The sequence below is a fragment of the Hyla sarda genome, chromosome 2, assembly GCF_029499605.1.
Source record: "Hyla sarda isolate aHylSar1 chromosome 2, aHylSar1.hap1, whole genome shotgun sequence".
NCBI classification, from domain to species: Eukaryota; Metazoa; Chordata; class Amphibia; order Anura; family Hylidae; genus Hyla; species Hyla sarda.
In genome coordinates this window covers 106,702,615-106,715,810 of record NC_079190.1, presented here as the reverse complement: position 1 = coordinate 106,715,810, position 13,196 = coordinate 106,702,615, and the positions used below count along the sequence as shown (strand labels likewise).

General features: G+C 44.8%; 1 protein-coding gene across 2 annotated transcripts in view; it reads right to left on the bottom strand.

Moving 5' to 3' along the window:
- Positions 1-12,494, bottom strand: part of LOC130358873 (gametocyte-specific factor 1-like) — an 89,738-nt gene extending 77,244 nt beyond the window's left edge. Inside the window, exon 1 of one of the 2 annotated variants that reach the window (XM_056562783.1) lies at positions 12,404-12,494. The gene's annotated coding sequence lies outside the window, so the exon portion shown is untranslated. The remainder of the gene's footprint in view (positions 1-12,403) is intronic. The other variant, XM_056562784.1, reaches the window with a different exon arrangement.
- Positions 12,495-13,196: the final 702 nt, after the last annotated feature.

Below are 13,196 nucleotides of genomic sequence, written 5' to 3'. Positions count from 1 at the left end.
TCTTGTGTTTAATAGATCGCAAAGAGGGGGACAAAAAACAGTATCTGGCACTTTACTCACCACCTGAGTCGTGATTGGTCGCTGTAGGGAAATCTCTCTATTTTTTCTCTAACAGTTTGATAAATCTGGGCCTATGACTCTGGATGTAGTGGTGCTGTACAGTAAAATAGTTCACCAGCAGCACAGTCTATTTTGAATCAAATCACAGAAAGCCGCACTCCCCACTTCATGCAAGTCTTGCTTTATTGGTGTTGATGTTCGGCAGGCACATAGCTCTTAGCTGCAGGGGCGCTTCCATAGGACCTTGACTATTTCGTGTGACAAACACACTTTGTCTAGCCAACGCTGAAACACTCTAGTGTTGGCTAGATGAAGTGTGCTTGTCACACGAAATTAAAACCCTCCCATGGAGGCGCTCCCACATCTAAGACCTATGTACCTGCCGAACATTTCCTAATAAAGCAAGACTCGCATCAAGTGGTGAGTGCGGATTTCTGTGATTTGCTTCAAAACAGACCGCATCTTGTGTATAACCCCTTAAGGGCATTGAAAGTAAATATACGTCCTTATCCGCTGGGACTTAGCACACCAGGACGTACATTTACATCCTTCCTGTACAGGACGCAAGCATCGGAACGATGCTCACCTAATGGACAGCAGGTCCCAGCTGCTATCAGCAGCCAGGGACTGGATGGTAATGGAGGACATCAGCGATCGCACAATACAGATCTGCGGCAATGCAGTACTTTAAATGGATTATAACAAGGTTGTGGAAAATCATGCACCCTAGAGAGCAATGCCTCTTACCTCCTGGGGTAGGAGACAAGAGGAATTGCTCTCTAGGGCGCATGATTTTCCACAACCTTGTTATTTTTCCTTTGATTTTCTGAGGTCTACCCAATACTGTATAGGATAGATGTGGTCATTACCTTGCTTTCATTTCCAGGTTACAGTATTTATGTCCATATTTATGGATTACCCACTGTCAGATTTTGTATTGTATACTACTTACCTTATACCTGTCCTTGAGGGACTCCATGTCTATGCACAGACTCAATAAACGGCCCCTTGTTTGTTCACTCCTTGTGGGTGCATAATATATGTATATGCCTCTACCCTCCACTCTTCTGCCTGAGTATTGTTGTTGTACCATTATAACTACTTTATATGTTTTTATCATTGTTATTCAACAAAATGTATTCCTTTATATGTTAAAATAAAATAATTTGTTTGATATGGTCCACATTTTTGATAATTTTTTGATGACCATATGACATTGTGTCTCAGATGGCCATTCATTACATTAGGTAACCTATGCTACAGGGTCTGTAAAGTTAGCATAGTTCATAATATAGTGTCTGTACCTGTGTTTGATAGTGGTCTCGCAATTCTTGTGTGATTTTTTTTCCTCAATGTTTATTTTTTTTAACAGCGAATAAAATTACTGTTGTCCCAGGTTGCAGTGCAGCCCGAGATATTACATCACTAGTCAGGTGTTCAGAGGAAGCCTATCTTTGATTCAATGAGTGGAGCAATCACTGGGTGGGAGGAAGATCATTCTGCAAGAATTGTAGTTCTGCAACAGCTGGAGGAACCCTGGTCAGAAAACACTGGTCTATTGCATGGAAAGGATCACAGGTGTGTTTCAATGGGTGGGGTGGCTGATGTGTGGGAGAAAACTGGCCTCACACTTACAAATTAGGAATCATGAGACTGCAGGGATGTGGAAATCCTATCCCCCGACGCCCGGGACAAGTAGTTGAAGTAGGTGAATTTAATGCCGGTGTGAGGCGCAGAAGCCGATGCAAGTCTGCACCTCACACCAGCACTCGGGTGTATGGAGGGGGCGGCGGCCCCCAGCTAATTTCAGTAGCCGGGGGCCGCTGCTCAGAGAACCCCCCCCCTGCCTGTCTTCGTGATTGAAGCTGGGAGCAGATTTGCAGACATGCGCTGCGCACGCACAAGTCTGCTCTTAGCCCCTGAGGTGCCAGTGTGAGGTGAGATTTCCGAACCAGCCCGTGCAGTGCAGTCTGTCCTCCTTCACACACAGAAATCCTTCCCAGCCCCGTGCAGTGCGTCCTCTCTTCCCCCCCCCCCCCCCCGCTCTGTGTTTTCCCCGTGCAAACTTGCAGCCTCTCCGTGGTAGATTAGGTTCTGTGGAGACAGAGCAGGGGGAGGGGGACAGAGCTGTGTGTGGGGGAGGGGAGGATCTGTGTCCCGAGCCGTGTTCATCCTCGCTCTCCCCCTGCTTCTTGTGTAATGTAGAGCGGGGGGTGTGAAGCTCAGGTGAGGAGGCCGAGCATGCAGGCGGCGGGAAGGGTGGTTGTATATCTATGTAATGTATAATTAGGGGGTGGGGGTGTATCAGCGGCGGGTGTATGTATGATGTGTGTGTATGATGTCTGTGTGATGTGTATGTAGTGTATGATGGGGGGGCAGCAGCGGGTGTGTGTATGATGTGTGCATATGTATGGTGTATATGTATGGTGTGAGTGTACATATGATGTGTGTATGATGTCTTTGTATGTGTGTGTGTATGTATGATGGGGGGCAGCGGCGGGTGTATGAATGATGTGTGCATATGTATGCTGTATATGTATGGTGTGAGTGTATGTGTGTATGATGTCTGTCTCTGTGTGTGTATGATGTCTGTGTATGTATGTGTGATGGGGAGGGCAGCGGCGGGTTTATGTATAATGTGTACATATGTATGATGTATATGTATGTATGATGTCTATGTATATATGATGTGTGTATGATGTCTGTATGTATGTAATGTATGATGAGGGCAGCGGCAGGTGTATGTATGATGTGTGCATACGTATGGTGTATATGTATGGTGTGAGTGTATGTGTGATTTGTGTATGATGTCTGTCTGTGTGTATGATATGTATGATGGGGGGGGCAGCAGAGGGTGTATGTATGTATGTATGTATGATGTGTCTGTATGTATGATGTATGTATGTAATGTATAATATAGGGGTCAGTGGCCGGTGTATGTATATGTTTATGCATGTATGTTTTGTACAGGGGCGGACTGACAAGTGCTGCTGCCAGTTGTGCTAATTTTTTATTTTTTTTTGGTGGTTTCTGGCCACCCGCACTAAATTGCACCCCCAGAATCCCGCCCCCCTTCATACTCGCCCGGCGACCAAGAGCCCCACAGATGCACGCGAACATGCCCGAACCAAAACTACAACTCCCAGCTGAGAGTTGTAGTTTTCGTTTGGGTCAGCTGCAGAGCCATAGGCTGCATCAGGAGATGCTGGGTGTTGTAGTTACTAAATGTAATTCCCAGTATTTCTTGACACAGTCTATGGCTCTGCAGCTGACGCGAACCAAAAACTACAACTCCCAGCATGTTACACAATAACCTTAACTGTACTACCATACAGTGCAACATGCTGCAACACCCACAGAACCATAGGCTGCATCAGGGCATGCTGGGAGTTGTAGTTATCTAGTAACTAAATGCAATTTCCAGCATTTTCTGACACATAAATTAGAGTAAATAAAATGCACCACACAAACTAGAGAAGCAGAACACTCCCAGTAACACAGCATTGTTCAGTGGTTTCCAATCAAAAGACTCCATATATAAGTCCCTATGAAGACTGAAAAAATAGTGATTAAAATATTTTAAAAAGTGCGTATATTTGTGAATAAGCCCCTTTCCTAATAAAAGTTCTGATAATAAATGGTTCCAATAAAAACTACAGATCACGGCACATAAGATTACCCTCATACATCCCTGTATATGGAAAAATTGTAGTTATAGGGGTCAGATGGGGGGGGCTTGCCTCAGGTGTAAAAGGAGCTACCTACAGCTCTCCCGCCGCTAATAGCCTGGCATGCTGCGATCGCCGTGGCCGCTATTAAACCATTAGATCACCGCTGTCTAAGTTGACAGCAGTGTCTAAAGGGATCTTATATCCATCCTTGGTGGTCTAGTGGGGTGGATCGTACTATTTTGGTTGAAATTATTTTATCTACCAGGACAAGTGGATTTTCTTGAGGGAAAAGTAGATAGTGCTGGGCGATATGGCCTAAAATTAATATCACAGTATTTTTTTTACTATCGCGGTATCACGGTATTACCGCCTGTCCCCCCCCCCACCCCGCTAGGTCCCTGTGCCCACTAGCGGAGTCAAATGTGCCCCCCCCCCCCCCCGCAAGCGCTACCATCACCGCTAGTGGGCACAGGGACCCCGCTAGCGGTGATGGTAGCGCTCGCGGGGGGGGGGGGGGGGCACATTTGACACCGCTAGTGGGCACAGGGACCCCGCTAGCAGTGATGGTAGTGCTCCCGGGGGGCACATTTGACACCGCTAGTGGGCACAGGGACCCCGCTAGCGGTGGGGATTGATCGCGCTCGCGGGGACACAGTAAACGGGTTAGGCTGAGGCTAGCAAAGAACCTTCCCAAGCAAGTCCATAAATGTTAGGCAGGAAAGTACTAAAATCACCTTATCGTGGATAAGCCCTTTAACCCCCTTTAGGACCGAGCCTAACGACGCAGCCGTTTTTTGCAAATCTGACCACTGTCACTTTAAGCATTAATAACTCTGGGATGTTTTAACTTATGAATTTGATTCCAAGATTTTTGTGACATATTCTACTTTATGTTGGTGGTAAATTTTTGTCAATACTTGCATCATTTCTTGGTAAAAAAAAAATAAAAAATTTCATGAAAAATTTGAAAATTTTGTATTTTTCGAACTTTGAAACTCTCTTCTTGTAAGGAAAATAGACATCCCAAAGAAATTATATATTGATTCACATATACAATATGTCTACTTTATGTTTGCATCATAAAGTTGACATGTTTTTACTTTATGAACCCATTAGAGGACTTCAAAGTATAGCAGCAATTTTCCAAATTTTCACAAAAAATTCTCTGAATTTTTCAGGGTCCAGTAAAGTTTTAAGTGGATTTGAGAGGCTTTCTGTAAGAAATCCCCTATAAATGACTCCATTATATAAAAAACTGCACTAGGGATCGACCGATTATCAGTATGGCCGATATTATCGGCCGATAATCCCGATTTTGGGCATTATCGGTATCGGCAATTACCTTGCCGATAAGCCGATAATGCCCCCCCCCCCCCCTGACCCGCCCCGCGTAGCACCCCCCACCGCACCGCCCCGGCCCCATTGCCTCCCCCATCTCCGGTTTTAGGATTACCTGTTCCCGGGGCCCACGCTGCTTCTTGCTCCTGCTGCGTCCTGCGTTACGCTGTGCGCAGTGACGTGCGCGACGTCATCGTCAGTGCGCACAGTGACAGTTCAGGAGGACGCCACCGGAGCCAGATGTGGAGTGGACCCCGGGAACCGGTAATTATAAAACTGGGGATGGGGAGGCAATGGGGCCGGGGCGGTGCGGCGGGTCGGGGGAGCGGCGGTCGGGGTGCGGCGGGTCGGTGATAGGTCTCAGGACCCCCGGACAGGCAGGGGGAGAGAAGCGGGTGGCGGCGGCGGTCTATGGCACCGCAAAAGCCACTGCAGTGCATTGATTTAAAGCACCCGCTTTAAATCAATGATCTGCAGCGGTGTCGCGGGGGGGGGGGGGGATAAATAGCCAATAACTTATACCGGAATATCGGTATAAGTTATCGGCTATCGGCCCTAAAAAAAACGATATCGGTCGATCCCTAAACTGCACCCTCAAAGTATTCAAAATGACATTCAGAAAGTTTGTTAACCCTTTAGGTGTTTCACAGGAATAGCAGCAAAATGGAGGCGAAAATTAAAAATCTTCATTTTTTACACTAACATGTTCTTGTAGACCCATATTTTGTTATTTTTACAAGGGGTGAAAGGAGGAAAAAGTCGCACAAAATGTGTAACCTAATTTCTCTTGAGTAAGGAAATACCTCATATGTGGATGTAAAGTGCTGTGGGTGCCAAAACAGCAAAAAGCACCCACATGGCATACTATTTGGGAAACTATACCCCTGAAGGAACGTGACAAGGGGTATAGGAGCCTTAACACCAAACAAGTGAATGACGAACTAAAGTTAAAGTCCCATTCATTAAAGTGGGACATGAAAATGAAAAATTAGATTTTTTCACTAAAATGCAAATGTTGAAAATGTCCCCCAAAATTTATAACCCCATTTCTCTTGAGTAAAGAAATATCTCATTTGTAGATTTAAAGTGATTTGCAGGTGCACTAGAGGCCTCAGAAGGGAAAGAGCAACATTGGGCTTTTAGAAAAGCGAATTCTGCTGAAATGGTTTGTAGGGGGCATGTCTCATTTAGAAAGCCCCCGTGGTGTCAAAACAGCAAAAAAATAAAAATAAAAACTTAACGAACATAACAAGGTGTACAGTGAGCCTTAACACCCCACAGGTATTTGACGGATTTTCACTAAAGTTGGACGTGAAAATGAAAAATTTTATTTTTTTTCACTAAAATGCTGGTGTTACCCCAAATTTTTCATTTTTACAAGGGGTAATATAAGGAATGGTGTTACAAATTTTGGGGGGCTTTTCTCCTGTGTATGGAAATACCCCATATGTGGATGTAAAGTGTTCTATGAGCGCACTACAGGGCTCAGAAGAGAAGGAGTGCCATTGTGCTTTTGGAGAGAAAATTTGATTGGAATGGAAGTCTGGGGCCATGTGTGTTTACAAAACCCCTGTGCTACCAGAACAATGGACCCCCCCCCCCCCCACGTGTGACCCCATTTTGGAAACTACACCCCTCACAGAATTTAATAAGGGGTGCAGTGAGTATTTACACGCCATCGGCGCTTAACAGATGTTTGGAACAGTGGTCTGTGAAAATTAAATTTTTCATTTTCACGGACCACTGTTCAAAAAAATCTGTCAGACACCTGTGGGGTATAAATGCTCACTGCACCCCTTATTATATTCCTTGAGAGGTGTGGTTTCCAAAATGGGGTCACATGTGGGGGGTGGGTGTACTGTTCGGGCACCATGGGGGCTTTGTAAACGCACATGGCCTTCAATTCCAGCCAAATTCTCTCTCCTAAAGCCCAATGGCACTCCTCTTCTGAGCATTGTAGTTCGCCCGCAGAGCACTTTACATCCACATATGGAGTATGTTCTTACTCAGAAGAAATGGGGTTACGAAATTTGTGGTGCTTTTTTCCTATTACCCCTTGTGAAAGAAAAAAAATCTAATTTTTCATTTTCATGTCCAACTTTAACAAACATTTGTCAAACACCTGTGGGGTGTTAAGGCTTGTTACATTCCCTGAGAGGTGTAGTTTCCAAAATGGGGTCACATGAGTTTTTTTTTTTTTGTATTTATGTCAGAACCGCTGTAACCCTACGGCAGTGTTCCCCAGAGTGCCTCCAGCTGTTGCAAAACTCCCAGCATGCCTGGACAGTCAATGGCTCTCTGGCAATACTGGGAGTTATTTTGCAACAGCTGGAGGCTCCGTTTTGGAAACACTGCCGTAAGAGACATTTTTTTTTAATTGGGGATGGGGGGGGTAACTGTGTAGGGGTAGGTGTATATGTAGTGTTTTACGCTTTATTTTGTGTAAACGCAGTGTAGTGTTTTTAGGGTACATTCACACAGGCGGAGGTTTGCGGCAAGCCGTAGCTGAAACTTTAAGCGGGGAAACTCACTGTAAACCCCTGCCCGTGTGAATGTACCCTGTACATACCTTCAACCTGCTAACCTTCAACTGTTGCAAAACTACAACTCCCAGCATGCATGGTCTGTCAGTGCATGCTGGGAGTTGTAGTTTTGCAACAGCTGGTTGGGAAACACTGAGTTAGGAAACAGTGTTTCACAACCAGTGTGCCTCCAGTTGTTGCAAAACTACAGCTTCCAGCATGCACTGTCAGACCATGCATGCTGGGAGTTGTAGTTTTTCAATACTCCAAACCAAAAGATACCAGCAACCAAGGAAAGTAAAGAAGAAATAATCTTTAATAGACAAATATTAGATTAAAAGACATTAAAAAAAAAACAGTATGGCACAGGTTATAACACCATAAAAGACATGAACAAGGGCAGATAGTGATATATAGTCTGGAAGGTAAACATACACTGCTGCACATTTGTAAACATACAATAAAGTGCCTCACAGTAAAACACAGGGAAATAAAGTGCAAGAGTCTGTAAGAATCTAGTGCCAAGTAAGTATAATAAGAGCCTCCATTTTGTTGACCAAGTGTGCTGCTGCCATTTTCTTTTACATGTCTTGTACTTGCCACAGCAGCGTGCATCTGTGTATTGGGCTAGGTGCTGGCTACATTTTTGTTTCATTTTGTTTTTGCTGTATAATAAATCTCACCCAGGACATGCCAACCCCTTCAGATGTTGCACTATACAGTGGTCTCCAGACTGTAGCCCTCCAGATGTTGCAAAACTATAACTCTCCCAGCATGCCCAGACAGCCTTTGGATGTACAGCACAGAGAAGAACAGGATCTACGGCAGACCAACAGGGGACCAAGGCTAGGTAACATATTACACGCAAACAGGTCAGGCAGCCACTGAAATTGAAATGCAAGGTAATCGCAGGCACATACTACTGTATGGTTAATATGGCAATTTGATGTTTGTGACACGCTGCAGGAGATCAGTAGCAGGATCCATTTGTCAATCACAGCCCGGAGCCTGCCACAAGCTGCAGAAACCAAGATCATGCTGTTCTCGGCAGCATTAACTGAATAAATGCTGTGGTCAGTACTTACCATGACTTCTTTGGGATTGACAGGGGGAGGCTCCCCCTGTGCCCCATCATCGACCTCAAAATTGCCCTATGGTTGCCACAGCAGCAGGAGGCCAGCTGAGTGTAAGGTAATACTGATAATAATGCTGTGCTGCAGTACAGATATACTGAAGTATTGTATAACAGGAAAAATATACGTGTGTAACAAAAAAATAAAATAAGCCCCTTCTCCAATGAAGCACTGTATTATCACAAAAAAAGCACCCCACAAACCTACACATAGTAGGTATTGGATTTTTTTTCACCAAAAATGCTGCATGTATCAACAAAAACTACCACTAATATAGAGTACAATGTCACCAAAAAAAAAAAAAAAACATTGAGAAGCATTGGGGGAGATTTATCAAAGCTGTCTTTGTTCCGTGTCAATATAGACCAAACTACAGAGTGTTAGGCTGGTCTGTTGTGCGCCTACCGTATAGGATGACTTTTTAACCCTGAATTTTCTTCAGAAAAGTCGTGGGTCGTCTTATACGCCGGGTATTGAGGTCCGGGATAGGAATACCTATGATTATCTGCCCAGGCCGGCTCCCGTGTGTGGCTGCAGGCGGGGGCCGGCCAGAGCAGGTAAAAACTAATACTTTATACTAAAAACCAGGGGGCTTCCAGCTGTTGTGAAACTACAACTACCAGCACGGCAAAGGCTGTCCAGGAATGCTGAGAGTTGTAGTTTCACAACAGCTGGAGGCCCCCTGGTTTTTAGTATACAGTATTAGTTTTTACCTGCTCTGGCCGGCCCCCGCCTGCAGCCACACACGGGAGCCGGCCGGGCAGATAATCATAGGTATTCCTATGCCGGACATCCCTGTGTCCCGAAAAATCTTTTCGGGACATAAGGATGTCCGCCGGTCACTTACCATTCTCCGGCGGCGTGTGTCCTCCTTCGGTCCTCCGTCTCTATGGCTGTACGCATGGGAAGTCCGTGACGTCACGTGCCTACAACCATAGAGGCAGAGGAGCGCAGGACCAGGAGGACGTGCCGGCCGGGGCCTGGTGAGTGACCGGCTGTGCTATCTTAAGTGATCCGGTCACCGCTCCCCGGTCCCGGCACCTACTGCTATGGTCCATAGGCCACAGCAGTAGATGGTGACCCGGGCCGGAGGAGCGGTGATCGGTACACTGTGGGGGCCGACCAGTACAGACATACAGCCTCCAGCCACACACCGTTTATGGCTGGAAGCTGTATGTCTGTTGGGGGGCACTGCCCACCTAATGTGGGGGGGGGGGGGGCGCACTGCCCACCTAATGTGGGGGCCGCACTGCCCACCTAACATGGGGGCCGCACTGCCAACCTAACGTGGGGGCCGCACTGCCAACCTAACGTGGGGGCCGCACTGCCAACCTAACGTGGGGGCCGCACTGCCAACCTAACGTGGTACTGTACATCGCGGTAGGAGGGGTAGTCTTATATGGCGAGTATATCCCAAACTCTATATTTAAACTGTAAAAGTTGGGGGTTGTCTTATACGCATATACGGTAATTTATCAAAAGTAGCACGGCTCTTGATAAATTCTGTGCACGGACTTCGGGATCTATGCTTTAGGGTACGTTCAGACGAGCTGACTTTTGCTGGGTATTTTGCTGCGGATCCGCTGCTGAAGGACTCTCTGTATTCGGCGGCAATACGCAGGACCCTCTGTATTCGGTGGCGGTTACAAAATCCCATACGGCCGTTACAAAATCCCAGTCAAGTCTATGGGATTTTGTGATTAGCCGTTATGACCTGTTAATGCCCATTATGAATAACACATTTTGTGACGGGAGAAAAAATGGCACATGCACTAATTTTCTCCCGTCACAAAATAATGTCCGTTATGTCATAACGGCTAATCACAAAATCCCATAGACTTGACTGGGATTTTGTAACGGCCGGTTTTAGGGGTTTCCTTAACGGAACATTATAACGGGACTTTAAAACGGAGAAATTACATAGTGTGAAAGCAACCTAAGATTTATCAAAATCTGTGCAGAGGAATAGTGGTGCAGTTGCCCATAACAACCAGATTGCATCTTTCATTTTTAACCCCTTAACAACCTTGGATGTAAATGTATGTCCTGGTGCAGTGCTATCAGCAGCCAGGGACATGCCGGTAATAGCCGGCAATCGCGCGGATTTCCGCCATTAACCCCTCAGATGCCGTGATCAATACAGATCACAGCATATGCTTCAATGCACAAGTTAAAATAGATGATCGGATGGCCCGCAGCACTGCCGCAGGGATCGGACCATCTTTAATGGCGGCCGGAGGTCCCCTCACCTGCCTACGGCCGTCTCCCGCTCTGGTTTGAGATCGAGCAAACCAAAGCAGAAGATCGCTGATAATACTGATTAGCTATTGATTGCTATTCATAGTCCCCTATGGGGACATATGTGTAAAAAAAAGTTTTTAAAAAGTAGAAAAATTTAAAAAATGAAAAAAAAAATGAAAAAAAAATGGGAAAAATCCCCTCCCCCAATAAAAAAGAAAAATTGCCCCTTCCCCCGCATTTTACCCCCAAAAAGCATTAATGTTATAAACATTTTTGTCACACCACATTTTATTCCAAAAAAATAAAATAAGTGATCTAAAAGTTTTATATATACAAATGTGGTATCAATAAAAAGTACAGATGACGGCGAAAAAAAGGAGCCCTCATACCACCCCTATACGGAAAAATGAAAAAGTTATAGGTGGTCAAAATAGGGCGATTTTATATTACTGATTTTATACAAAAAGTTTTAAATTTTTTTTAAAGCGGTACAAAAATAGAAAAGTATCTAGCCATGGGTATCATTTTTATCATATTGACCCACAGAATAAAGAACACATGTCGTAAAGTGTAGATTGTGAAAACAAAACCCTCCAAAGTGTGCAAAATTGTGGTTTCATTTAAATTTCTTCCCTAAAAAAAATTATTAATTGGGTTCGCCGTAAATTTTTTGGTAAAATTAGAGGTTTCATTACAAAGTACAATTGGTCACACACAAAAAACAAGCCCTTATATGGGTCTGTAGATGGAAATATAAAAGTTATGATTTTTAGAAAGCGAGGAGGAAAAAAACAAAAACTCAAAAATAAAATAGGATTGGTCCTTAGGGGGTCAATAATCTGATTGGTTGCTATAGGTAACTGGTCAACTTTTTCTCTGCACAAGTTTTGATAAGTCTCCTATGACGATACAGATTCCCAGCCTGTTTTGTAAATATATAGGGGGAGATATATGAAAACCTGTGCAAAGGAAAAGTGGTGCAGTTGCCCATAGCACCCAAGCAATTTTTTTTTTTTATACAAGGACTCTGAAAAATGTAGATAGCAATCTGATCTGATCGTTGCTATAGTCAACTTCAACACTCTTCCTATGCACGTTTTGATAAACCTCCCCATAGACAGTCCTATCGCCTGATGGGCCGAACTACATGAAAACCCAGCGGTGGTATGGCGCCCCCACTCTTCTAACAAGGTAGTCACTGCTGCCCTCCTATGTAAGCCCTTGTCATTCCCAGACCCAGCACATAGTACACATCAGTCAGATCACCCTACAACTCCTCCTGTGGGACAAAAAGTCCCAGAACACCTATATAAACAGCATAAAATAGATTTTTTTTTTTTTTTGTCAGACCCCCTTCTCATTCCTAGACATCCAGGATATAGCTCTAAAAAACCCTTCTTCCAGTTCACACTGCTACTTCCCGCTATTAATACCGCACCTGCCTGTGCAGCGCTTCCCGCGTCTTCTCTCCTAGTGCAGTAGCCGCGTTCCTCTGAGCACGCCCCGCCCCCTCCACAAGGCGCCTCTATGAGGGGGGCGGGGCCAGGTACGTTAGTGGCGGGAAAATAACACGTGTGGCGTCATGGCGGCGATTCTTCATATACGTGAGGTACTGACATAAAAGGGAATATTTCTACAGAATGTTATATTTTTTGGGCTATAAGGTTACTATAACCTTTATTAACGGTTTCCATTTTGCATTTTCAGGCCCTGTCCAAATCTGTTGCATATTCTATAAGGAGCTGCTGTCCATGGAACAATGTCAATGGTTCTGCCACTGTAATGGTGCAGAATAACAGAAATCCTCCATAATGGCTGATCAAGGCCTCAGCTGCGCCTTTTGTTGCTTTTTGCATTCACAACTCTGAGGTGCTTTTACTTAGTCTGATTCTGAGAGTTTTCCGTGACATATTCTACTTTAACCCCCTGAGGACATGGCCATATTTAATTTTTTAACTTTTGTTTCTTCCTCCTCCCCTTCTAAAACCCATAATCCTTTCAGTTTTCCACCTACAGACCAATTTGGGGGCTTGTTTTTTTTTTTTTTTTTGCGCTACCTATTCTACTTTGTAATGACATGACTCATTTCACCACACCATTTTGTAACTTTTTGGGGGTTTTAACCCCCTTAAGGACCGGTCGTTTTTCAGTTTTTGCTCTTTCGTTTTTTCCTCCTTACCTTTAACCCCTTAACGACACAGGACGTATATTTACGATCGCGGCAATGTGCG